This window comes from Mirounga leonina, unplaced genomic scaffold (assembly GCF_011800145.1).
Source record: "Mirounga leonina isolate KUSES-001 unplaced genomic scaffold, KU_Mleo_1.0 Mir_224, whole genome shotgun sequence".
Classification (NCBI taxonomy): Eukaryota; Metazoa; Chordata; class Mammalia; order Carnivora; family Phocidae; genus Mirounga; species Mirounga leonina.
Genome location: NW_023270615.1, coordinates 19,771,887 through 19,799,856, shown reverse-complemented (window position 1 = coordinate 19,799,856; position 27,970 = coordinate 19,771,887). Strand labels below are relative to the sequence as shown.

Below are 27,970 nucleotides of genomic sequence, written 5' to 3'. Positions count from 1 at the left end.
CATTGTATATATGGACCATATCTTCTTTATCCATTTGTCCGTTGAAGGGCATCTCGGCTCTTTCCACAGTTTGGCTATTGTGGACATTGCTGCTATGAACATTGGGGTACATATGGCCCTTCTTTTTACTACATCTGTGTCTTTGGGGTAAATACCCAGTAGTGCAATTGCTGGGTCATAGGGTAGCTCTATTTTTAATTTTTTGAGGCACCTCCACACTGTTTTTCAAAGTGGCTGTACCAACTTGCATCCCCACCAATAGTGTAAGAGGGTTCCCCTTTCTCCACAACCTCGCCAACATTTGTTGTTTCTTGCCTTGTCCATTTTTGCCATTCTAACTGGTGTAAGGTGGTATCTCAATGTGGTTTGGATTTGAATTTCCCTGATGGCTAATGATGATGAACATTTTCTCATGTGTCTGTTAGCCATTTATATGTCTCCTTTGGAGAAGTGTCTGTTCATGTCTTCTGCCCACTTTTTGACCTGATTATTTGTTTTTTGGGTGTTGAGTTTGAGAAGTTCTTTATAGATCTTGGAAATCACGCTTTGTCTGTAGTGTCATTTGTAAATATCTTCTCCCATTCTGTGGGTTGCCTCTTTGTTGACTGCTTCCTTTGCTGTGCAGAAGCTTTTTATCTTGATGAAGTCCCAAAAGTTCATTTTTGCTTTTGTTTCACTAGCCTTTGGAGATGTATCTTACAAGAATTTGCTGTGGCTAATGTCAAAGAGGTTACTGCCTATGTTCTCCTCTAGGATTTTGATGGATTCCTATCTCACATTGAGGTCTTTCATCCATTTTGAGTTTATCTTTGTGTATGGTGTTAGAGAATGGTCGAGTTTCATTCTTCTGTATATAGCAGTCCAATTTTCCCAGTGGAAAGCCACCAGGGAAAGCCGCCAGAGATCAAAAGCCCCCAAAAAACGGTTTTCACTGAGCCCATCCACTGCCACAGGGGGCAGGGCAACTCTGCCCAAACAGGGTTCCCTGAGTAACAGTGCAGCAGGCCCCTCCCCCAGAAGACAGGCTGAGAGAACAAGAGGCTGACAACCCTAAGGTCCCTTTAAAACAGATGCATCTTGCTTGGGTTGTGGTCAATAATTTGGACTCTGTACATTCCCTCAAACACCCATCAACAGAATGACTAGGAGGAGGAACCCCCAAAATAGGAAAGACTCAGAGACTATGACTTCTGCCACAGATTTACAAATGGATACAGATATAACCAAGATGTCGGAGATGGAATTCAGGATAGCAATTGTGAAGATAATAGCTAGAAGGGAGAAATCGATTAATGGCAACATAGAGTCTCTAAGGGCAGAAATGAAAGCTGAATTGGCAGAACTTAAAAATGCTATCAATGATATCCAATCTAAACTAGATAATCTAACAGCTAGGGTAAGTGAGGCAGAAGAATGAATTAGTGATCTAGAAGACCAATTAATAGACAAAAAGGGAAAAGAGGAGGCTAGGGAAAAACAACTCAGAATCCATGAAAATAGAATCAGAGAAATAAGTGATACCATGAAATGTTCCAATGTCAGAATTATTGGAATCCCTGAGGGGGTGGAGAGAGAGAGAGGACTAGAAGATATATTTGAACAAATCGTAGCTGAGAATGTCCCCAATCTGGGGAATGAAACAAACATTCATGTCCTAGAGGCAGAGAGGACCCCTCCCAAGATCAAGGAAAACAGGCCAACACCCCGGCATGTAATAGTAAAACTCGCAAATAGTAGAACCAAGGAAACCATCTTAAAGGCAGTGAGGGGGAAGAGATTCCTAATGTACAGAGGGAGGAACATCAGAATAACATCAGACCTATCCACAGAGAACTGGCAAGCCAGAAAGGGATGGCAAGACATATTCAGGGTACTAAACGAGAAGAACATGCTGCCAAGAATACTTTATCTGGCAAGGCTGTCATTTAGAATGGATGGAGAGATGCAGAGCTTCCAAGACTGGCAGAAACTTAAAGAGTATGTGACCACTAAGCCAGCCCTGCAAGAAATATTGATGGGAGTTCTATAAAAGGAGAAAGACCCCAAGAGTGATATAAGAGTGATATAGAAAAGAAATTTACAGAGACAATCTATAAAAACAGGGTCTTCACAGGTAGCATGATGACAATAAGTTCATATCTTTCAATAAGCACTCTCAATGGTATTGCAACTTCTTGCTAGACACATCTCCAAAGGCAAGGGAAACAAAAGCAAAAATGAACTATTGGGGTTTAATCAAGATAAAAAGCTTCTGCACAGCAAAGGAGACAGTCAACAAAACTAAAAGGCAATCTATGGAATAGGAAAAGATATTTGCAAATTACGTATCAGATAAAGGGCTAGTATCCAAGATCTATAAAGAACTTATCAAACTCAACACCCCAAAAAATAAAGAATCCAGCCAAGAAATGGGCAGAAGACATGAACAGACATTTCTCCAAAGAAGACATCCAAATGGCCAACATACACATGAAAAAATGCTCCACATCCCTTGGCATCAGGGAAATACAAATCAAAACCCCAATGAGATACCACCTCACACCAGTTAGAATGGCTAAAATTAACAAGACAGGAAACAACAAATGTTGGCGAGGATTCAGAGAAAGGGGAACCCTCTTACACTGTTGGTGGGAATGCAAGCTGGTACAGCCACTCTGGAAAACAGTATGGATGTTTCTCAGGAAGTTAAAAGCAGAGCTACCCTATGAACCAGCAATTACACTGCTAGGTATACCCCAAAGATACAAATGTAGTGATCCAAAGGGGCACATGCACCCGAATGTTCATAGCAGCAGTGTCCACAATAGCCAAACTATGGAAAGAGCCCAAATGTTCATGGAGAGATGAATGGATAAAGAAGATGTGGTATATATATGCAATGGAGTATTACTCAACCATCAGAAAGGATGAATACTTGCCATTTACATCAACGTGGATGGAACTGGAAAGTATTATCCTGAGCAAAATAAGTCAATCAGAGAAAGACAATTATCATATGGTTTCACTCATATGGAATATAAGAAACAGCTCAGAGGATCATAGGGGAAGGGAGGGAAAAACTCAATGGGAAATCAGAGAGCGAGATAAATTATGAGAGACTCTTAACTATAAGAAACAAACAGGGTTGCTGGAGGGGAGATGGGGGGGATGAGGTAGTTGGGTGATGGGCATTAAAGAGGGCACATGATGTGATGAGCACTGGGTATTATAGGCAACTGATGAATTATTGAACACTACATCTGAAACTAATGATGTACGTACTATATGTTGGCTAATTGAATTTAAATTAAAAAAAAGACATACAAATAGCTAACAAACACATGAAAAATGCTCAACATCACTCATCATCAGGGAAATACAAACCAAAACCACAATGAGATATCACCTCACACTGGTCAGAATGGCTAAAATTAACAACTCAGGAAACAAACACATGTTGAGGGGATGCAGAGAAAGCAGAATCCTCTTACACTGTTGGTGGGAATGTAAACTTTTTTTTAATTTAAAATCTATTTAGTTTTTGCTTCACTAGACTTTGGAGATGTATCTTGAAAGAAGTTGCTGTGTCCCATGTCGAAGAGGTTACTGCCTATGTTCTCCTCTAGGATTTTGATGGATTCCTGTCTCACATTGAGGCCTTTCATCCATTTTGAGTTTATCTTTGTGTATTCTATTAGAGAATGGTCGAGTTTCATTCTTCTGTATATAGTTGTCCAATTTTCCCAGCACCATTTATTGAAGAGACTGTCTTTTTTCCATTGCATGTTTTTTTCCTGCTTTGTCAAAGATTATTTGACCATAGAGTTGAGGGTCCATATCTGGGTTCTCTATTCTATTCTATTGGTCTGTGTGTCTGTTTTTGTGCCAGTACCATGCTGTCTTGGTGATCACTGCTTTGTAATATAGCTTGAAATTGGGCAACGTGATGCCTCCAGCTTTGTTTTTCTTTGTCAACATCTCCTTGGCGATTCGGGGTCTTTTCTTTTCTTTTTCTTTTTTTTTTTTAAAGATTTTATTTATTTATTTGACAGAGACAGAGACAGCGAGAGCAGGAACACAAGCAGGGGGAGTGGGAGAGGGAGAAGCAGGCTTCCCGCCAAGCCGGGAGCCCGATGTGGGACTCGATCCCAGGACCCTGGGATCATGACCTGAGCCGAAGGCAGTCGCCCAACCAACTGAGCCACCCAGGCGCCCCGGGGTCTTTTCTGATTCCATACAAATTGTAGGATTGTTTGTTCCAGCACTTTGAAAAATGTCATTGGAATTTTGATCAGGATGGCATTGAAGGCCTAGATTGCTCTGGTTAGCATAGACATTTTAACAATGTTTATTCTTCCAATCCATGAGCATGGAATATTTTTCCATCTCTTTGTATCTTCTTCAATTTCTTTCATGAGTGTTCTGTAGTTCCTAGAGTATAGATCCTTTACCTCTCCAGTTAGGTTTATTCCGAGGTATCTTATGGTTTTTGGTGCTATTGTAAATGGAATCGTTTCTCTAATTTTTCTTTCTATAGTTGCGTTGTTAGTGGATAAGAAAGCAACTGATTTCTGTGCATTGATTTTGTATCCTGCCACATTACTGAATTGCTGGATGAGTTCTGGTAATTTGGGGGTGGAGTCTTTTGGGTTTTCCACATCAAGTATCATGTCATCTGCGAAGAGAGAGAGTTTGACTTCTTGTTTGCCAATTTGAATACCTTTCATTTCTTTTTGTTGTCTGATTGCTGTTGCTAGGACTTCTAGTACTGTGTTGAACAATAGTGGCGAGAGTGGGCATCCTTGACGTGTTCCTGATCTTAAGGGAAAGGCTCTCATCTCTTCCCCATTGAGGATGATATCCACTGTGGGTTTTTCATAGATGGATTTTATGAACTTGAGGAATGTTCTCTCTATCCCTATACTCTGAAGAGTTTTAATCAGGAAAAGGATGTTGTATTTTGTCAAATGCTTTTTCTGCAGAAAAAACATTATGGTATTTAAGTTATAGGATATCAAGGAGAAGAGTGAACATTATTTAAGGTCTTTGCATCATTTTCTGGAAAAAGGGTTAGTGTCTTCATTTGTATACAGGATAATTGTATGCTGGGGAAAGTATGACCATATTATCCCATATTTATGCATGTCTGAGATATAAATTTTCTAAATACTGTTATTTTGATAACCCAAAGCTGTTTTGCTACTTCTGGGCTCTTGTCCTCTCCAAGTTATACAGTGAAACCCATGGAATATAGAAAGAAACTCATTATTGGTTCCTCCCTCACAATCCTCACTTCCTCCACTCCTTCCTGAACTATAGTTTTCTTCACCACATGGTCCCCCTGTGTTACTGCTGCCACCAAAATGTCCACTCTTCCAGGACCATAGTTGTAAGGTTGCTAGTTATATTCAAAATCATTGTAATTTCCACTTGCATAATTTCTTCCTATATCGTTGTCAAAACCACTTCTGTAGCCCCCACCCTGTTTCCACAGCCTATATCTCCACCACTATATCTTCATTCTTCTATTCTTCTCCTTCATAACCATGCTGCCTCCAAAAATGCCACCTCCAAATCCTCTTCCATACCCATTATAGCCACCTCCAAATCCATGTCTTCTTCCTTTTTTTTTTTTTTAAGATTTTATTTATTTATTTGACAGGGAGAGACACAGCGAGACAGGGAACACAAGCAGGGGGAGTGGGAGAGGGAGAAGCAGGCTTCCCGTGGAGCAGGGAGCCCGATGCGGGGCTCGATCCCAGGACTCCGGGACCATGACCTGAGCCGAAGGCAGACGCCTAACAACTGAGCCACTCAGGCGCCCCTGCATGTCTTCTTCCATACCCATCAGAACCTCCTCTAATCTTGCCTCCTGATCCACTGCCTCTGCATTAATCCTTCACAGCAAAATACCTCCCTCTGCCACTCCTGAAACTTTTGATCCCCTGAATTTCTTGCCTGCACAAAGACTTTCTTATTTCTGACCACAGATGGTATGGTATTTCCATAGTACAGTTTTATCCACAGGATTATGATCATCAAAAGTAATAAAACCACTGCGTCTCTTCTTTCCAGACTGCCTATCAGTAATGATCTCAAGTGGTACCAAGTTTTCCATATTCCTTGCATAGTTTCTTAGGTGATGTTCCTTAGTATCTTCTTTAATTCCACCACAGGTAGCTTCTTCATAGTTACATGAGTGCCAGGTCTTCCAGATTTCTCTTGCTACAGTACATTTTGACTCAACCACTCTCCCATCAATTGAATGAGATCTTGCAGCCATGATAGCACCAACCTCTGTCATGTATGAAAAAATTACAAAACCCAATACTCTTGAACTCTTGCATGAGGGATTTCTTATTACCACACCGTCTGTAAATTTTCCCCATGGCTTACAGTAGTTCCTCAGACTTTCTTCTGTGGTTTCAAAACTTAAGCCAGCACTAAAGAAGTTCCAGAAATGTCCCTTCTCTTTCTCCATAGCAGACTCAGTAACTTCAGCTGGACTTCAGCCAGAGAGATGAGAGAGACCTCTGCCTATGAGCATTAGCACACTTGTCCTGGTGCTGCTGTCTTGAAGCCTTCTTTTCGTGTCTCTGCTTTGGTGTAATTCATACAAAAGCCTTCCATACCACAAGATCATTTTCAAAATCATTTATACTTCATCATGTTATGTCTTTGATTTCTTTTTACATTTGTTTTGTGAGCTAGCTTACCTTCCCACAAATAACTATTTTCTCAAGCATTTCAAACTGATTTGAAACCATTCTCTCACTTTTCCTCTCTCTCTGCTTCTCCCTTCCTGGTTGCTTTACTGACTTTCCCTTTAGTTCTGTTCAGTTGACTTGCACCATCATCACACTGATTATTTTAGTTTTAGATTAAAATGCTAATAATACAGGAAATTAAGCTTTATTGATTATCACCATTGTATTGATGAATATAGCCACCCAGATAATATTAGAATTACTTTTGGTGTTGAAAAGTATGCAAATGCTATTTTAATTGGATCATATTAAGTGTACAACTCACTTTATGGAGACCATGAATTTAGGCTTCTTTAAAATTTATTTATATAAGACTATGTGTAATTCTGCATACGTAATTCATGCAAAAATGAAAGCGACTTTTAAGATTTCTGAGACACATGTTTTCTCCCCCAAATTGAATATAAGAATTATCTCTAGGGGCACCTGGGTGGCTCAGTCGTTAAGCATCTGCCTTCGGCTCAGGTCATGATCCCAGGGTCCTGGGATCGAGCCCCACATCGGGCTCCCTGCTAGGCGGGAAGCCTGCATCTCCCTCTCCCTCTCCCCCTGCTTGTGTTCCCTCTCTCACCATGTCTCTCTCTGTCAAATAAATAAATAAAATCTTAAAAAAAAAAAAAGAATTATCTCTATTAAGCATTCAGGCCTAATTTTGCCCCACTATTGAGGCAAAACCCTTTTGAGTAGTTTTCCTCCATGCCATGTGAATTATGAAGATTTTTCAGTCTGTCTGGTGGAAACAGGCACTATTCCTGGCATATGTGAGCTCACAGTATTTCCTTCTAATCCTGTCCAGTGGTTCTTTCCTCAGGGTTGCACAGGCCTTTGTTGCTCAGCAATCAGCTGATACTTGAGGGGGAAGATCCTCCACTTGGGTTTCCCTTCTCTGGCTTATGACCTGAAGTTTGTCTCCATCCAGGGAAGTTCAAGGGATTACCTGGTTTATTACTTATCTCTCAAGGTTCACTGCTCTTCGTTGTCTTATAACCAATGTCTTCAAACCCATCTCCTTTTAAAATTTATTATAGGCAGGAGGCTAAATCTGGTTCCTGTTACTTCATTTTGAGCCAAAGCTAATAGGAAGTAATTTGAAAACACTTGTCAAATTCCTAGAAAAAGAGTATGTGTCTCTTTATAAAGGCCTTGATGTTTCTGAGCTCTCTATTCTGTTACATCTGATCAATGATTTTTGTATTAAAATAATTTTAGTTTTAATTTTTACAGCTTTAAGTGTTTTCACATTTACTTTGTAAAAATTAATAAAAGGAAACCTGGTTTAGCATGTAGTCAGGAGGACAGTAGGGAGAACTCTCACACTCTCCCACATTACGACTCATGGTCAATTGCAGACCTAACAGGAAAAGATGCACCTTGTAAATGAACACCACTTAGCTACTACTTTACTAACCCAGCAGGAAGAAGGAAGATTTCTTCTGCCGGGCAAGAGCTCAGCCAATGAGAGATTCTCACAGCTCAGCCAATGAGAAGCCAATACACTTCCAGCTCCCCATTTATTCCAGGGGACTTTTAGTTTACAACAGCCCCTCCCCAATTCCCCTTTCCTCTATAAAAGAACCTTTCAATCCTTTGATTTCTGCATTCGCCTATGGTTTGCCACAGCTTTCTTGTCCCGGGTTGCAATCCTCTGCTGTTCCCAAATAAACCTATATTTTACTGGTAAAATAACTGGCAGTTTTATTTCTAAGGTTAACATTACTTGTGATCAGAAATGAGATCCAGCAAAGACCCTCAACCACACCAAGGCTAGTGAGCAAACAGGTGCTGGTGCCCACAGAGCCAACTGGGCTAATTGGGTCCTGCTGACCATATAGTGTGAGGGTAAATTTTCTCCTGGGTTTTGAGCTCTGCTCTCTTTGTGTTCCAGCTCTCCAGGCTTTATTCAGGATCTGTTTTAAGGCTTTGTTTTTTCCAAGAGTACCCATTTAGCCTCCAGTCTGGCTTCTTTTTGGAATTGGACTGTTCTTACTGGAACCATGCTGGCCTTTCGTTTGATTCCTTCTGGAGCCAGGCTGTTCCTGTTGAAACTGTGTTGTTTTGGTATTTTTCTTTATGTTCTAGAGAAAAACCTCTAAGAAATGGGATCTCAGGCATCAAAATACTTTGAGGGTCCCCCCGCCACACACATATATTGGAACTCCAGAGGATTTTATGTTTAAAAAGACTATGGTCGTTCCTCATGTGCACTGACTTAACCAAAAGTAATTTGTTTATTTTTTTATTTGAGCATAGTTGACACACTCTGTTACATTAATTTCAGGTGTACAACATAGTGATTTTAAAAGTTTATACATTATGCTATATTCACAAGTGTAGCTACCATCTGTCACCATACATCACTATCACAATATTCCTGACTATATTCCTTATGCTGTATCTTTTATTCCCATGATTTATTCATTCCATAATTGGAAGCCTGTATGTCCAACTCCCTTTCACCCATTTTGGCAATCACTTCACCCTTTCTCTCTAGAAACCATCAATTTCTTCTCTGTATTTATAGTTCTAATTCTGCTTTTTGTTTATTCATTTTTTTAAGATTCCACATATGAGTGAAATCATATGGTGTTTGTCTTTCTCAGTCTGACTTATTTCCTTTAGCATAATACTCTTAAGGTCCACCCATGTTGTGAATGGCACAATCTCATCTTTTTTTATGGCTGTGTAATATTCCATTGTGTGTGTGTGTGTGTGTGTGTATGTATGTATACATACCACATCTTCCTCATCCATTTATCTATCAGTGTACTCAGGTTGCTTCTGTAACTTGGCTGTTGTTGATAACGCTGCAACAAACATAGAGATGAATGTATCTTTTCAAGTTAGTGTTTTAATTTTTGTTGGGTGAACACCCAGTAGTGGAATTATTGGATCATATAGTATTTCCATTTTTAACTTTTTGTGGAACCTCTATACTGTTTTCCACAGTGGCTGTACTAGTTTATATTCCCACCAACAGTGTATGAGGGTTCCTTTTTCTCTACATCCTTGCCAGTACTTGTTATTTCTTGTCTTTTTTATTTTAGCCATTCTGACAGATGTGAGGTGATATCTCATTATGGTTTTGATTGGCATTTCCCTGATGATTAGTGATGTTGAGCATCTTTTTGTGTGCCTTTTGGCCATATATATGTCTTCTTTGGAAAAATGTCTATTCAGGACATTTATTTATTGATATTTATTAAATGGATTGTTTTTTTTGGTGTTGAGTTATATAAGTTCTTTATATATTTTGGATGTTAACCCATTATCAGATATATCATTTGCAAATATCTTCTCCCATTCAGTAGGTTACCTTTTTGTTAGTGGTTTCCTTTGCTATGCAAAACTTTTTAATTTTTTTTATTTTTAAATTTTATTTTATTATGTTATATTAGTCACCATACATCATTAGTTTTTGATGTAGTGATCCATGATTCATTGTTTTTGTATAACACTCACGGCTCCATGCAGTACATGCCCTCCTTAATACCCATCACCAGGTTAACCCATCCCCCCATCCCCCCTCCCCTTTAAAACCCTCAGTTTGTTTCTCAGAGTCCATAGTCTCTCATGGTTCATCTCTCCCTCCAATTCCCCCCCTTCATTTTTCCCTTCCTTCTCCTAATGTCCTCCATGCTATTCCTTATGTTCCACAAATAAGTGAAACCATATGATAATTGACTTTCTCTGCTTGACTTATTTCACTTAGCATAATCCCCTCCAGTCCCATCCATGTTGATGTAAAAGTTGGGTATTCATCCTGATGGCTGAATAATATTCCATTGTATATATGGACCACATCTTCTTTATCCATTCATCTGTTGAAGGGCATCTTGGCTTTTTCCACAGTTTGGCTATTGCGGACATTGCTGCTATGAACATTGGGGTGCATATGGCCCTTCTTTTCACTACATCTGTGTCTTTGGGGTAAATATCCAGGAGTGCAATTGCTGTCATAGGGTAGCTCTATTTTTAATTTTTTTGAGGCACCGCTACACTGTTTTCCAAAGTGGCTGTACCAACTGGCATTCCCACCAACAGTGTAAGAGGGTTCCCCTTTCTCCACAACCTCTCCAACATTTGTTGTTTCTTGCCTTGTCAATTTTTGCAATTCTAACTGGTGTAAGGTGGTATCTCAGTGTGGTTTTGATTTGAAAACCTTTTTATTTTGATATAATCCCAATAGTTTATTTTGGCTTTTGTTTTCCTTGCCTTGGGAGACATGTCTAGAAAGTACAGATTTCCCAGAATTGAAGCAGACAACATACATCATCTGACCAGACAGCTTTTCCATGATGTCTGGACCAGGCCACTATATCTTCTTCTCACTGTTGTTTCTTCTCTTTTTTGTAGGGAGACAAATGCCCCTTTCTGCTTTATCCAAGTTCTTGTGAAAGGGGGAAATCTCTTCTTATTGTTTTTTTGTTTTTTTTTAAGAAACAACCTCATTATGATCCCAGGACAAGTAAAATTTTCACTTGTGTTCTTCAAAGGGATAGAAGGTTCAGAATTCACAAGAGTCTTCTTACTTCTGAACTATTAACTGACTTTGAATTCTTCTCTAAATTCATGATCTCTGAATTTACAGGCTTATAAGCTGTATTATCAATAGCAGATTTGGCCCCAAACCGTTCTTTTGAGATAACAACATTGTTTTAGAATGTCTTTGAAGTTGTGCTGTTTTTGCAAAAAGTTCATCAGCTGTTGTTTCATATTTATATCTGCACTGTATCTTCCCAAATATACTTGGTTAATTCTTGCAGTGTGCTCTTGCAGTATCCACTATCAGCTTTTGTGGTTGCCTTTTTTTTTTTTTTTTATTCATTTGACAGAGAGAGAGAGATAGTGTGAGAGAGAGCACAAGCTCTCTCAGGGGGAGCGCCTCTCAGGGGGAGCTTCAGGCAGAGGGAGAAGCAGGCTCTCTGCTGAGTAAGGAGCCCAACTCAGGGTTCTATCCCAGGACCCTGGGGATCATGAGCTGAGCTGAAGGCAGGTGCTTAATTGACTGAGCCATCCAGGCACCCCATTATGGTTGCTTTAAGCAGAAACTTCCAGGAGGTATACATGATCCCAGGTTTGCCTTCATGAGAACCATTCTCCCCTAAGTTGGAATAAAGGCCAATAGATTTTTTAGTTGGCTACTTTCAGACCTAGATTCCTGGTTTAGAACCATTGTACAATTTGGAATTGTTATGTTACTTCTGTTGTATATAATTAAGTTTCATATTTTGTTGCCTGGTCAAACTTAAAAAAACCCTTCATGTACCCAAAAAAGCAATGCTGGCTCAACCCAAGATGATCTCCAACACTTGTGATTTTTTTTTTTTTAAGATTTTATTTATTTATTTATTTGACAGAGAGAGACACAGTGAGAGAGGGAACAGGAGCAGGTGGAGTGAGAGAGGGAGAAGCAGGCTTCCTGCCGAGCAGGGAACCGGATCCCAGGACCCTGGGATCATGACCTGAGCTGAAGGCAGACGCTTAACGACTGAGCCACCCAGGTGCCCCATACACTTATGATCTTGAGAAGATAACGGACTTCAGGTTAGAGTATCTGAGAGTTCTCTCTCCTAACCTTCTTTGTTAATCAAATGTGGCCTTAAGTGGTTTCCAACTGCTATGCATTTTCCCTCTGATGTAGGCTATGACAACCAGGAAACATTTTTCCTGGCACCGAGGGACAAAACCGCTAAACATAAAAAACCTGACTCGTGATCAGCAGTGCTTTTGAAGAAAGATCTTGATTGAAAAGGGGAAATGTGAAAATAAAAGGAAACCTCATTTAGAATGGAGCCAAAAAAAAAAAAAAGAAGAATGGAGCCGCGAGGCCGGCAGGGGGAGCTCTCAATTCCTATCACTCATGGACAGCTGCAGACCAATAGGAAAAGATAGACCTTGGGATGCTACTTTACTACCCCAGGAGGAGTTAGGTAGTTTTCCTCCTCCTCCACACTCCCCTGCAGCAGCCCAGCCAATGAGAAGCCACTACACTTCCAGCTCCCGGTTCTCTCCAATGGACTTTTAGTTTAGAACAGCCCCTCCCAAAGCCCCCGTTCTTCGTTAAAAGAGCTTTCTCTTCTTCGCTCCTGAACTTGTTGATGGTTTTGCCAAAACCTGCTTGTCTGGGATTGCAATTCTCTATTTCTCAATGAACCTGTTTTTGCTGTTAAAATAACTGGCAGTGTTATGTTATGTTTTATGTTATGTTATGTTATGTTATGTTATGTTATGTCATGTTATGTTATGTTATGAGTAGGCTCCACCCCCAGCAGGGAGCCCCGCGCTGGGCTTGAACTCACAGGCTGAGATCAAGACCTGAGCTGAGATCAAGAGTCCCACACTTAACTGAGCCACGCAGCTGCCCCTGGCAGTTTTATTTTTAAGGTGAACAAGTTTTTCCTCATTTTTCCTCTAATTATTATCTTTTTAATGAACTTCAGTATTTTCTTTAAAAAAAGAACAATACCAGTACCTTTGGCATTTTTTTAGAAGTTCGTTAATTTTGCACTGTTATTTAAACGTAAACACAGGGGTGAATCTGAAGGATGGAGGACAAGTACACATCCAGGTAACCATTTTTTTTATTATTATTATTATTAAAAAATACAAGGGCCCTATAAATTAAAACGATTTTCTGCTCACCTGAGCCACCCTTCTCTTGTACGGGGAAGTCCGTTTGATTTTACTTGCCTGATTCTTCACAAGTTCTGCAAAAGCCCAAGGGCCTGTAGTTGAAGGGGCCCATGGAGTGCAGCGGGCAACTACCACATGGGGTCGCCCAAGGCCCAGTCCGGTAGGGAGTGTCAGCGCAAGCGCGCTGTGCTCTGTGGCATTGTGGGTATTGAAGACCCTCGCCCAGCGCCCTGTGGGTAGCGCAGTCCGGCGCCCCGGGGCACTGTGGGTAGTGTTGCCCGCGCCCGCCGCGGTGGCTGGTCGCCGGGGACCGTCCTTGCGCGCTTTGGTAAGCGAGTCCGCCGCGGGGGAAGCAGGGTGGGGAACGCGGGCGAGGACAAGCAGGGTGGTTGGCTGGGGCCGCGGGTTCCTGGCGGTTTGGTTCTCCCGGCAGGGCCGCGGAGGGCCACCCGGGAGGGGCTGCGGCGGGAGCTCGGCGCGCTCGGTCCGGGGGCCGGGGTCCCAGCGCCCTGTCCCGGAGCGGCGCGCGGGCGGTGGGCGCGTGGGCCGGCGGAGCCCACCGCGGCGATGCCGGCGCCGCTTGGCCCACGCGCCCGGCTCTTGGCGGGGAAGACCGGCCTGGGGCAAAGGCCCAGCTTTGCCTCAGTGGTGGGGGCGGCCGGGGCGAGGGACTCGGGTCGGTGGCTCAGGTCCGCGGACCCTTGAGGGCGCTGAAGGCCCGGCGCGGTCAGACATCCCCGGTTGCGTGCGGCGTCCTTGGGTCCACATCGGCGCCTCCTCTGCTCTCTGCCTCCTCGGCCGTGGGGGCCCTTCCAGGAGCTTGGGGCGGCGCAAGTGGAGGGGAGTCCCCCGGACAGGGCACGGGCTGGCTGAGCCCTGAATTACTGGAGGTGGGAGAGGCAATGGAGGGCAAGACCTACGCACTTAAGGTCTTCTTTCTAACTTTCCTTACGGAAATGAAACCCAGGCGTGCCCAGAAGTAGCCGTGAAGTTCGGGGGTTCATCACTCAGATTCACCAGTTATCAGTGAGAACCCTGGCCTTTCTCCCCCCGTCTGCAACCCCGAGTGTCCATCTCTTTGGGCACTGCCTCGTCCAAGGGGCCTGTGCCGGGCTTGCCGTTGGAGACACCCCCTCCCCCTCGGCCAGAGCGCCCCCCCCCGCCCCCGCCCCGACTGTCCCATTGGGAGAGTTCAAATCCCGGTCTGCCCCTTCCACTGACTCATCCTGATCAAGGCATTGACCCTCCTTGGAGCTGGTGTGAGCGCGGAAAGAGTTAAAACTTGTGTCTGACACATACTAAGTGATCGATAACGGGCATGTATGTTTTTACTGAGCCCCGTGGGCGTGTAGAGGATTAACATACTGGGTGTCAGCCTGAATTCAGAGCAGGTTTGCGCTAAAATCACACCCTGACTGTTCCTGGGGAGGTGCATCCCTTCCCTGCCTGGTCTGATGCTGTAGTGAAGTGGAACCCAGCTGCAGCCTTGCAAGTTTCCAGCCTGTTTCTGGGCGGGGAGAGACTCCTGAGGTGGGAACTGCTGCTGGTATGCCCAGGTGGGCCCTGGAGCAGTCTGCCTGCCCTCCCCCACCACACCCAGGGAGAACTGCCTGTTAGGGAGGGGAGAACTCTTAAGGGCCTAGCAGCCCATCTCAGGGGGGCACCACTTCTTTGTGTTCTTGTGGTGTCAGCTTTGCTGTGTGTGTAATATTCCCTGTGGGGCTCAGAGCTGCAGATGGATTCCCAGGAAGCCTGGCCTGATCTTGAAAGCACACATTCCTGCACAGGTGTCCTCCTGGGGCACATTTCTCTGCCTTCATTCAGGAGCTTTTCAACCTCTCCATACATTCACTGTGCTGTATTCCCAGGGCCTTGGCAGTGCTGGCAAAACAAAGATGGGGAGAAGTGCTGGTTTGAGAACAGTAGTCTTGTATTGGCTATATTTTTATTTCCATAGCCATCTTGCACATTAGGTGGTAGAATTTTCATTTTGTAGAACAGTAAATGGTGCAGTAGAGGATTAAATGACTTTTTCCTTGGAGCTAGCTGTTCTTCTTTCACTTTCAAAGTTGATGAAAATTTAAAAGGAGGTGCTCTATTTTTAAAGATTGTCTCATACATCTAATGCTGATTAAAAAAACATTCATTCATTTTCTCCTGATCCTTGGTCTCAGCCCCTAAGGACATTAACAGGAATCAGACCATCCAGTGTTTGCAGTCCGCATATCCCCACCCTTTAAAGTTTCTTCTACTTTCCTTATTTTGGGGGGTGTGGAGGGAGAGGGGGTTATTAAATTTAAAATTTATTGTGGAAATTTTACAAATAGAGCCACATGTAGTAAGAATATTGAAAGAGCATCTCTGTACCCCTCACTTGGCTTCAGCAATTGTCACCATTCTGCTCTTTGTCTTCCTTTTTGGTTTTCTCTGCTGAAGTATTTTGCAGCAAATCCCAGATATCATTTTACTTGTGAATACTTCAGTATGCATCTCCTATGAATGAATAATTTTAAAAAATATTTTTATTAAAAATTTTTTATTATAATTAACATGCAATGTTATATTAGTTCATGTACAATATATTGACTCAACAATTATATTACTCATTGCTTACCACGATAAGTGTAGTCACCAAATGTCACTATACAATGTTATTACAATATCATTGACTATATTCCCTATGCTGTACTTTTCATCTCCGTGACTTATTTATTTTAAAACTGGAAGTTTGTACCTCTTTTTTTAAGATTTTATTTATTTGAGAGAGAGAGAGAGAGAGAGAGAGAGAGAACACAAGAGGGGGAGGGTCAGAGGGAGAAGCAGACTTCTGCTGAGCAGGGAGCCTGATGCGAGACTGGATCCCAGGACTCCCAAGATCATAACCTGAGCCAAAGGCAGTCGCTTAACCAACTGAGCCACCCAGGTGCCCCAAGTTTGTACCTCTTAATCCCCTTTTTCTATTTTGCCCATATATCCAACACTTCGGCTCTGACAGCCACCATTTTGTTCTCTCTATTTAGGAGTCTTGTTTTTTGTTTGTTCTTCATCCATTCATCTATTGATGGACACTCAGGTTGCTTTCATGTCTTTGCTATTGTAGATAAAGCTGTAATAAACATAAGGATGCATGTATCTTTTTGAATTAGCATTTTCATTTTCTTTGGGTAAATACCCAGTAGTGAAATAACTGGATCATATGGTAGTTCTATTTTCAAATTTCCTAGGAAACTCCGTACTGTTTTACACAGTGGTTGTACCAGTGTGTCAGTTTACATTTCCACCAACAGTGTATGAAGGTTCTTTTTTCATCATACCCTTGACAACACTTGTTATTTCTTGTCTTTTTAATACCAGCCATTCTGAATGGTGTGAAGTAATATTTCATTGTAGTTTTAATTTGCATTTCCCTGATGATGAGTGATGTTGAGCATCTTTTCATGTGTCTGTTGGCCATCTGTATGTCTTCTTTGGAAAAATGTCTATTCAGGTCCTCTGCCAATTAAAAAAAATGTTTTTTGGTGTTGAGTTGTATAAATTCTTTATATATTTTGGAAATTAACCACTTATTGGAGATATCATTTGCAAATATCTTCTCCCATTCAGTACAGGTTGTCTTTTTGTTTTGTTGATGGTTTTCTATACTAAGCAGAAGCTTTTTATTTTGATGTGGTCTGAATAGTTTATTACTGCTTTTGTTTCTCTTGCCTGAGGAGGCATATATTTTTTTAAGATTTTATTTATTAGAGAGAGAGAGCTCAAGGAGGGGGAGTGGCAGGCAGAGGGAGAAGCAGGCTCACCGCTGAGCAAGGAACCCAGTGCGGGACTTGATCCCAGGACCCTGGGATCGTGACCTGAGCCAAAGGCAGACACTTAACCAAGTGAGCCACCCAGGCCTCCCTGAGGAGGCATATTTAGGAAAATGCTGTGACAGCTGATGTCAAAGAAATTACTGTTTTCTTTTAGGAATTTTATAGTTTCAGGTTTCACATTTAGGTGTTTAATCCATTTTGAGGCCTTTTCTCTTTTTTAAATTCTAGTACAGTTAACATCAGTGTTATATTAGTTTCAGGTGTACAGTGTAGTGATTCGGCAATTCTATACATTACTCAGTGCTCATCAGATAAGTGTATTGTTAATCCTCTTCACCTATTTCACCCATCTCCCCACCCACCTCTTCTCTGGTAATCATCACTTTGTTCTCTATAGTTAAGAGTCTGCTTTTTGGTCTCTTTTGTCCTTTGTTCATTTGTTTCTTAAATTCCACATACAAGTGAAATCATACGGTATATGTCTTTTTCTGACTGGCTTATTTCACTTAGCATAATACCGTCTAGATCCATTCATGTTGTAAATGACAAGATTTCATTCTTTTTTATGGCTAAGTAATTCCATTTTTTTGTGTGTATATCAAATCTTTTTTATCCATTCATCTATCACTGGATAATTAGGTTGCTTCCATATCTTTACTATTGTAAATAATGCTGCAGTAAACATAGGGGTACCTATATCTGTTCAAATTAGTGTTTTCATATTCTTTGAGTAAATACCAAATAGTGAAATTACTGCATCATATGGTAGTTCTATTTTTATTTTTTTGAGGGACCTCCATATTGTTTTCCACAGTGGCTGCACCAGTTTGCATTCCCACTAATAGTGCAAGAGGGTTCCTTTTTTTCCACATCCTCTTCAATACTTGTTTCCTGTATTTTTTATTTTAGCCATTCTGACAGGTGTGAGGTGGTATTTTGTTGTGGTTTTGATTTGTATTTCCCTCATGATCAGTGATGTCGAGCATCTTTTCGTGTGTCTGTTGTCTTTGGAGAAATGTCTGTTCTTGTCGTCTGCCTATTTTTAATTGGATAATTTGGGGGGTTTTTGGAGGTATTGTGTAAATTCTTTATATATTTTGCATTCTAAGCTTTTATTGCATACGTCACTTGCCATATATATTCCCATCCAGTAGGTTGTCTTTTAGGTTTGTTGATTGTTTCCTTTGCTGTGCAGAAGCTTTTTATTTTGATGTAGTCCTAATAGTTTATTTTGTTTTTGTTTCCCTTGCCTCAGGAGACATAGCTAGAAAAATGTTGCTCTGGCTGATGTCAGAGAAATTACTGCCTGTGCTCTCTTACAGGATTTTTCGGTTTCAGGTCTCACATTTAGGTTCTTAATCCATTTTGAGTTCATTTTTGTGTATGGTGTAAGAGAGTGGTCCTGTTGGATTCTTTCATGTATAGCTGTCATTTTCCCAACACCATTTGTTGAAGAGACTTTTTCCCATTGGATATTCTTTCCTGCTTTGTTGAAGATTAATTGACCATTAGTCATGGGTTTATTTCTGGGTGTTCTTTTCTGTTCTGTTGACCTATGTGTCTGCCTTTTGTGCCAGTACAATGCTGTTTTGATTACTACGACTTTGTAGTGTATCTTAAAATCTGTGATTGTGATACCTCTATTTTTGTTAAGATTGCTTTGGCTATTTCTGGGTACTTTGTTTTGTTTTGTTTTTTGTTTTTTGTTTTTTTGTGTGGTTCCATACAAATTTTAGGATTATTTGTTCTAGTTCTGTGAAAAAGAGCTATTGGTATTTTCATAGGAATTGCATTAAATCTAGATTGCTTTGGGTAGTGTGGACATTTTTTTATTTTTAATATGTTATGTTAGTCACCATACAATACATCATTAGTTTTTGATGTGGTGATCCACGATCCACTGTTTTTGTATAACACCCAGTGCTCCATGCAGTACGTGCCCTTCTTAATACCCATCACCGGGCTAACCAATCCCCCCTCCCCCTTCCCCTCTAAAACCCTGTTTGTTTCTCAGAGTCCATAGTCTCTCATGGTTCATCTCTCCCTCCGATTTCCCCCCCTTCATTTTTCCCTTCCTTCTCCTAATGTCCTTCATGCTATTCCTTATGTTCCACAAATAAGTGAAATCATATGATAATGGACTTTCTCTGCTTGACTTATTTCACTTAGCATAATCTCCTCCAGTCCCATCCATGTTGATGTAAAAGTTGGGTATTCAACCTTTCTGATGGCTGAGTAATAGTCCATTGTATATATGGACCACATCTTCTTTATCCCTGTTGAAGGGCATCTCTGCTCTTTCCACAGTTTGGCTTTTGCGGACATTGCTGCTATGCACATTGGGGTGCATATGGCCCTTCTTTTCACTACATCTGTGTCTTTGGGGTAAATACCCAGGAGTGCAATTGCTGAGTCATAGGGTAGCTCTAGTTTTAAATTTTTGGGGAACCTCCACACTGCTTTCCAAAGTGGCTGTACCAACTTGCATTCCCACCAATAGTGTATAAGGGTTCCCCTTTCTCCACAACCTCTCCAACATTTGTTGTTTCTTATCCTGTCCATTTTTGCCATTCTAACTGGAGTAAGGTGGTATCTCAATGTGGTTTTGATTTGAATTTCCCTGGTGGCTAATGATGATGAACATTTTTTCATGTGTCTGTTAGCCATCTGTATGTCTTCTTCAGAGAAGTGTCTTTTCATATCATCTGCCCACTTTTCGACTTACTTGTTTTTTCGGTGTTGAGTTTGAGAAGTTCTTTATAGATCTTGGATACCAGCCCTTTATCTGTAGTGTCATTTACAAGTATCTTCTCCCATTCTGTGGGTGGCCTCTTTGTTTTGTTGACTGTTTCCTTTGCTGTGCAGAAGCTTTTTATCTTGATGAAGTCCCAAAAGTTCATTTTTGCTTTTGTTTCACTAGCTTTTGGAGATGTATCTTGAAAGAAGTTGCTGTGGCTGATGTCAAAGAGGTTACTGCCTATGTTCTCTAGGATTTTGATGGACTCCTGTCTCACATTGAGGTCTTTCATCCACTTTGAGTTTATCTTTGTGAATGGTGTTAGAGAAGGGTCGAGTTTCATTCTTCTGCATGTGGCTGTCCAATTTTCCCAGCACCATTTATTGAAGAGACTGTCTTTTTTCCATTGCATGTTTTTTCCTGCTTTGTCAAAGATTATTTGACCATAGAGTTGAGGGTCCATATCTGGGTTCTCTATTCTGTTCCATTGGTCTGTATGTCTGTTTTTGTGCCAGTACCATGCTGTCTTGGTGATTACTGCTTTGTAATATAGCTTAAAATCAGGCAACGTGATGCCCTCAGCTTTGTTTTTCTTTTTCAGCATTTCCTTGGCGATTTGGGGTCTTTTCTGATTCCATACAAATTTTAGGATTGTTTGTTCCAGCACTTTGAAAAATGTCATTACAGTTTTGATCAGGATGGCATTGAAGGTCTAGATTGCTCTGGGTAGCATAGACATTTTAACAGTGTTTATTCTTCCAATCCATGAGCATGGAATATTTTTCCATCTTTTTGTGTCTTCTTCAATTTCTTTCATGAGTGTTCTGTAGTTCCTAGAGTACAGATCCTTTACCTCTCCGGTTAGGTTTATTCCGAGGTATCTTATGGTTTTTGGTGCTATTGTAAATGGAATAGTTTCTCTAATTTCTCTTTCTACACTTTGCATTGTTAGTGGATAAGAAAGCAACTGATTTCTGTGCATTGATTTTGTATCCTGCCACATTACTGAATTGCTGGATGAGTTCTAGTAATTTGGGGGTGGAGTCTTTTGGGTTTTCCACATCAAGTATCATGTCGTCTGCGAAAAGAGAGAGTTTGACTTCTTGTTTGCCAATCTGAATACCTTTTATTTCTTTATTGTTGTCTGATTGCTGTGGCTAGGACTTTTAGTACTCTGTTGAACAATAGTGGCGAGAGTAGGCATCCTTGACATGTTCCTGATCTTAAGGGAAAGGCTTTCAGCTTTTCCCCATTGAGGATGATATTCACTGTGGGTTTTTCATAGATGGGTTTTATGAACTTGAGGAATGTGCCCTCTATCCCTATACTCAAGCGTTTTAATCAGGAAAGGATGTTGTATTTTGTCAAATGCTTTTTCTGCATCAATTGAGAGGACCATATGGTTCTTCTCCCTCCTCTTATTAATGTGTCCTATCACACTGAGTGATTTGTGAATGTTGAACCACCCTTGCATCCCAGGGATAAATCCCACTTGGTTGTGTGGATGATCCTTTTAATGTGTTGTTGGATCCTATTAGCTAGGATTTTGTTGAGGATTTTGGAATCCATATTCATCAGGGATATCGGTCTGAAATTCTCCTTTTTGATGGGGTCTTTGCCTGGTGTGGGGATTAAGGTAATGCTGCCCTCATAGAATGAGTCTGGAAGTTTTCCTTCTGTTTCTATTTTTTGAAACAGCTTCAGGAGAATAGGTATTATTTCTTCTTTGAATGTTTGGTAGAATTTCCCAGGGAATCCATCAGGCCGTGGACTCTGGTTTTTTGGGGGTTTTTTGATCACTGCTTCAATCTCGTTACTGGTTATTGGCCTATTCAGGTTGTCGATTTCTTCCTGTTTCATTCTTGGCAGCTTATAAGTTTCCAGGAGGGCCTCCCTTTCATCCAGATTGCTCAGTTTATTGGCATATAGTTGTTGATAAGAATTTCTAATAATTGTTTCTATTTCTTTGGTGTTAGTTGTGATCTTTCCCCTTTCATTCATAATGTTATTAATTTGGGTCCTTTCTCTTTTCTTTTGGATAAGTCTGGCCAGTGGTTTATCGATTTTATTAATTCTTTCAAAGAACCAGCTTCTAGTTTCGTTGATCTGATCTACTGTGTTTCTGGTTTCTAAATCATTTATCTCTGCTCTAATTTTAATTATTTCTTTTCTAATGCGTGGCTTAGGCATCTTTTGTTGCTTTTTCTCTAGTTCTTTAAGGTGGAGAGTTAGTTGGTGAATTTGGGATTTTTCTGTTTTTTTTGAGTGAGGCTTGGATGGCTATGTATTTCCCCCTTAGGACTGCCTTTGCAGTATCCCATACGTTTTGGACTGAGGTGTTTTTGTTCTCATTGATTTCCATGAATTGTTTAAGTTCTTCTTTGATTTCCCGGTTGACCCAGACATTCTTGAGCAGAGTGGTCTTTAGCTTCCAAGTGTTTGAATTTCTTCCAGATTTTTTCTTATGATTGAGTTCCAGTTTTAAAGCCTTGTGTTCTGAGAAGATGCAGGGAATAATTTCAGTCTTTTGGTTATAGTTGAGACCTGATTTGTGACCCAGTATATGGTCTATTCTGGAGAAAGTTCCATTTGCACTGGAGAAGAATGAGTATTCTGTTGTTTTAGGGTGGAATGTTCTGTAAATATCTATGAGGTCCATCTGGTGCAATGTATCATTCAAAGCTCTTGTTTCCTTGTTGATTTTCTGCTTAGATAATCTGTCCATTGCTGAGAGTGGAGTATTGAGGTCTCCTACAATTAACGTATTGTTATGAACATGACTCTTTATTTTGGTTAACAGTTGGCTTATGTAGATGGCTGCTCCCATGTTGGGGGCATAGATATTTACAATTATTAGCTCTTCTTGTTGGATCGACCCTTTAAGAATGATACAGTGTCCTTCTGTGTCTCTAATTACAGACTTTAGCTTAAAATCTAATTTGTCTGATATAAGAATTGCTACCCCAGCTTTCTTTTGAGGTCCACTGGCATGGAAGATGGATCTCCATCCCTTCACTTTCAGTCTGGATGTATCTTTAGGTTCAAAATGAGTCTCTTGTAGACAGCATATGGACGGGTCCTGTCTTTTTATCCAGTCTGCAACCCTGTGCCGTTTTATGGGAGCATTCAGTCCATTCACGTTGAGAGTGATTATTGAAAGATATGAATTAATTGTCATCATGTTGAATGTGAAGACCTTGTTTTTATAGATTGTCCCTGTAAACTTCTGTTGTATATCACTCTTGGGGTCTTTCTCCTTTTATAGAATCCCCCCTTAATATTTCTTGCAGGGCCGGCTTAGTGGTCACATATTCTTTCAGTTTCTGCCAGTCTTGGAAGCGCTGCCTCTCTCCATCCATTCTAAATGAAAGCCTTGCCGGATAAAGTATTCTTGGCTGCATGTTCTTCTCATTTAGTACCCTGAATATGTCTTGCCAGGCTTTTCTGGCTTGCCAGGTCTCTGTGGATAGGTCTGACCTTATTCTGATGTTCCTCCCTCTGTACGTAAGGAATCTCTTCCCTCTAACTGCCCTTAAGATGGTTTCCTTGGTTCTAAGATTTGCAAGTTTTACTATTACATGCCGGGGTGTTGGCCTGTTTTCCTTGATCTTGGGAGGGGTCCTCTCTGCCTCTCGACACGAATGTTTGTTTCATTCCCCTGATTAGGCAAGTTCTCAGCTACGATTTGCTCAAATACATCTTCTAGTCCTCTCTCTCTCTCTCCACTCCCCCTGGGATTCCAATTATTCTGACATTGGAATGCTTCATGGTGTCACTTATTTCTCTGATTCTATTTTCATGGGTTCTGAGTTGTTTTTCCCTGGCCTCCTCTTTTCCCTTTTTATCTATTATATTGTCTTTCAGGTCACTTATTCGTTCTTCTGCCTCAGTTACCCAGGCTGTTAAATTATCTAGATTGGATTGGATCTCACTGATAGCATTTTTAAGTTCTGCCAATTCACCTTTCATTTCTGCCCTTAGAGACTCTGTGTTGCCATTAATTGATTTCTCCATTCTAACCATTGTCTTCCCAATTGCTAGCCTGAATTCCATCTCTGACATCTTGGTTATATCTGCATCCATTTGTAAATCTGCAGCATAAGTCATAATCTCTGAGTCTTTTCTATTTTGGGGGCTCCTCCTCCTAGTCATTCTGTTGATGGGTGTTTGAGGGAATGTATAGAGTCCAAATTCTTGACCAGAACCCAAGCAAGGTGCACTTGTTTTATAGGGACCTTAGTGTTGCTGGCCTCTTGTTTTCCCAGCCTGTCTTCTGTGGGAGGGGCCTGCTGCACGTTTACTCAGGCAACCCTGTTTGGGCGGATTTGCCCTGCCCCCCTGTGGCGGGGGATGGGCTCAGCGGGAATCAGTTTTTGGGGCTTTTGTTCTCTGGTGGCTTTCCACGTCTCTTCCGCGAGTTAGAGTAGAAGAGACCATTTCCAACCCTCTACCTCAGAGCAGAGAGACCGTAGTCTGTTCTTCAGTGAGCTCTCCAGGCCACACTGTCTCCGTTTCTGTCTGTGCTGCTATAAACTGCAGCGTCCTGGCTTGTGCGCCCCTCCGCGACTGGGGTCGCCTCCAGGTTGGGGCACATCTCTGCCCTTTGTGCTTCTAAAACCGCCAGCTGCTCCCAGATTGAATGTGTGACCCCGCTGCTCCGGGATTCCTCCCCGGGGGCTGCCCTAAAGTCCTTTCCCCGCCACTACCGGTCTGTGAGTTTGTGCCCCGTCCACAGCACGCGAGGCTGTCGCTCACCGGCAGTGTAGGATTCCCACGGCCAGGCACCCTCCCGCTGTCATTTACCCTCCGATATCTGCCCTCAGAATCACGGCTCCCCGCTTCGTACCTCGAAACCAACCACCTGCGATATTCTGTTTGTAAAGATCCAGATCTTCTTAACATCTCAGGCTGGTTTCGTGGGTGTTCAGAGTGGTCTGGTAGATATCCAGCTCAATTCCAGGGACCAGTTGAAATAGGGTCCCCTACTCCTCCGCCATCTTTCCCCCCTCCTCCTCTAGTGTGGACATTTTAACAGTGATTGTTCTTCTGATCAATGAGCATAGAATATCTTCCCATTTGTGTCATCTTTAATTTCATCAGTGTTTTATAGTTTTCAGAGTACAGGTTTTTTTACTTCCTTGGTTTAGTTTATTCCTTAGGTTTTATTATTTTTCAGGCAATTGTAAATGGGATTGTTTTCCTAATTTTTGTTTCTGTTACTTTGTTATTAGTGTATAGAAATGCAATGCAACGGATTTCTGTAGATTGATTTTGTATCCTGTAACCATATTGAATTCATTTATCAGTACTGTTATTGTTTTTTTTTTTTTTGTGGAGTCTTTAGGGTTTTCTGTATATAGTCTCACGTCATCTGCAAGTAGTGCAAGTTTTACTTCTTCCTTACCAATTTGGATGCCTGTTATTTCTTGTCCAATTGCTGTGGCTAGGACTTCCAGTATCATGTTGAATAAAAGTGGTGAGGGTGGACATCCTTGTCTTATTTTTGATCTTAGGGGAAAAGCTTTCAGTTTTTCACTATTAAGTATGATGTTAGCTGTGGGTTTTTCATATATGGCCTTTATTATGTTGAGGTATGTTCCCTCTGAACCTGTATTGATCAGGGTTTTTATCATGAATGGATGTCGTTCTTTGTCAGAAGCTTTTTTTTGCATCTGTTGAGATGATCATATGGTTTTTGTGCTTTCTCTTGTGATATATTATGTCGATTGATTTGTGAATACTGAACCACTTTTGCAGCCCAGGAATAAATCCCACTTAATTATTGTGAATGATTTTTGTAATGTATCGTTGGATTTAGTTTGCTAATATTTTTTGCATCTATGTTCATTAGAGATACTGGTCTGTAGTTCTCTCTCTCTCTTTTTTTTTTTTATGGTGTCTTTATCTGGTTTTGGTATCAGGGTAAATTGGGCCTCATAAATGAATTTGGAAGCTTCCTTCCTCTTCTATTTTTGAAATAGTTTGAGAAGAATAGTTATTTACTGTCCTTTAAATGTTTGGTAGAATTCGGTCCTGGACTTTTGTTGGTTGGGAGGTTTTTAATTAGTGATTCAGTTTCACTGCTGGTAATCACAATGTTCAAATTTTCTATTTCTTCCTGCTTCAGTTTTGGGAGGCTATATGTTTCTAGGAATTTGTCCAGTTCTTCTGGGTTGTCCCAACTTCTTGGCAAATGATTTTTCATAATATTTTCTTTTAATCCTAATTTCTGTGGTGTCAGTTGTTCTTTCTCTCCTCTTTCTGATTTTATTTGATTCTACTCTTTTTTTTTTTTTTTTGAGCAGTCTACTTTTTATCAACTTTATTTATTTATTTTTTTTCCCAAGGAACCAGATGCTGGTTTCATTGATCTGTCCTATTGGGTTTTTGCTTGTTTGGTTTGGTTTTGTAGCTTCTATTTCATTTATTTCTGCTCTAATCTTTATTATTTCTTTCCTTCTACTGGCTTTGGGTTTTGTTCGTTCTTTTTCTAGCTCCTTTAGGTGTAAGGTAAGGTTTGTGATGAGGTAGGCCTATATTGCTATATAATTCCCTCTTAGGACCACCTTTGCTGTTTCCCAAAGTCTGAACCATTGTGTTTTTATTTTCACTTATTTCCATTTTTTTTAAAATTTCTTCTTTGATTTCCTGGTGGACCCATTCATTATTTAGTAGCATGTTATTTAACCTCCATGTATTTGTGCTCTTTCCAGATTTTTTCTTGTGGTTGATTTCTAGTTTCATAGATAGTGTTGTGGTCTGAAAAGATGCATGGTATGATTTTGATCTTCTTGAATTTGTTGAGACTTGTTTTGTGGCCTAATGTGATTTCTTTTGGAGACTGTTCCATGTGCACTTGAAAAGAATGTGTATTCTGTTTTAGGTTGGAGTGTTCTGAATATATCTGCTAGAGCCATCTGGCCAAATTTGTCATTGAAAGCCACTGATTCCTTGTTGATTTTCTGTTTGGATGATCTATCTGTTGATGTAGGTGGGGTGTTAAGGTCCCCTACTCTTATTTTATTATTATTGATTATTTCCTTTATGTTTATTATTAGCTGCTTTATGTATTTGGGTGTTCCCATGTGGGGTCACAAATATTTAAAATTATTATATCTTTTTGTTGGATTGTTCCTTTTATGATTATATAGTGTCCAGTCTATTTTGTCCAATTTATATATTGCTACTCTGGCTCTCTTATTTCCATTTGCATAATAAGTGCCTTTCCATCCCTTAACTTTCAGTCTGCATGTGTCTTTGGTTCTGAAATGAGGCTCTTGTGGACAACATATAGATGGGTCTTTCTTTTTTATCCATAATGGTACCCTGTGTCTTTTGATTGTTATATTTAGCACATTTACATTCAAGGTGATTATTATTAAGTATGTATTTATTGCCATTTTGTTACTTCTTTTACGGTGTTTTTGTAGTTCTTGTCTGTTCCTTTTTCTTTTTGTCTCTTAACAGTTTGTTGGCTTTCTTTAGTGATATACTTGGATTACTTTCTCTTTGTCTTTTGCTTATCTGTTATTTTTATTTGTGATTACTATTAGGTTTATATATAATATCTTATGTATATAGCACTTTATTTTGTTTATTTTTTATGTTCAATTATTCAACTTATAATACATCATTAGTTTTTGATGTAAGTTGATGGTCACTTAAGTTTGAACCCATTCTTTTTTCCTCTTCCTGCCATGTTTTAGGTATATGGTGTCATAGTTTACATCCTTTTATTTTGTGAATCCCTTGACTGATGTTTTTTAAAGATTTTATTTTTATTTATTTGAGAGGGAGTGAGAGAGAGTGCGCCAGTTGGGGGGGAGGAGCAGAGGGAGAGGGACAGGCAGACTCTGCACTGAGTGCAAGATCCGATGCAGTACCCAATCTCATGACCTGAACTGAAATCAAGAGTTGGATGCTCAACCAACTGAGCCACCCAGGCGCCCCTCTCTTGGCTGATTTTTTTTGACTTTTGTATTCATTCATAAAGTCCCCTTTAACATTTCTTGTAGGGCTGGTTTAGTGGTCATGAATTTCTTTAA

The 27,970-nt window shown here is 40.7% G+C and overlaps 1 protein-coding gene and 1 pseudogene across 8 annotated transcripts in view; one reads left to right on the top strand and one right to left on the bottom strand.

Moving 5' to 3' along the window:
• Positions 1–4,942: 4,942 nt before the first annotated feature.
• LOC118026234 lies at positions 4,943–6,477 on the bottom strand (annotated as a pseudogene).
• Positions 6,478–13,215: 6,738 nt separating this feature from the next.
• Positions 13,216–27,970, top strand: part of ZNF169 (zinc finger protein 169) — a 67,873-nt gene continuing 53,118 nt past the window's right edge. For 3 of the 8 annotated variants that reach the window (XM_035029211.1, XM_035029209.1, XM_035029204.1), the window contains exon 1: positions 13,595–13,707. The gene's annotated coding sequence lies outside the window, so the exon portion shown is untranslated. Of the gene's footprint in view, positions 13,315–13,594; positions 13,708–14,555; positions 14,936–27,970 lie in introns of those variants that run through there. The other 5 variants (XM_035029205.1, XR_004683553.1, XR_004683554.1 and 2 more) reach the window with 5 other exon arrangements.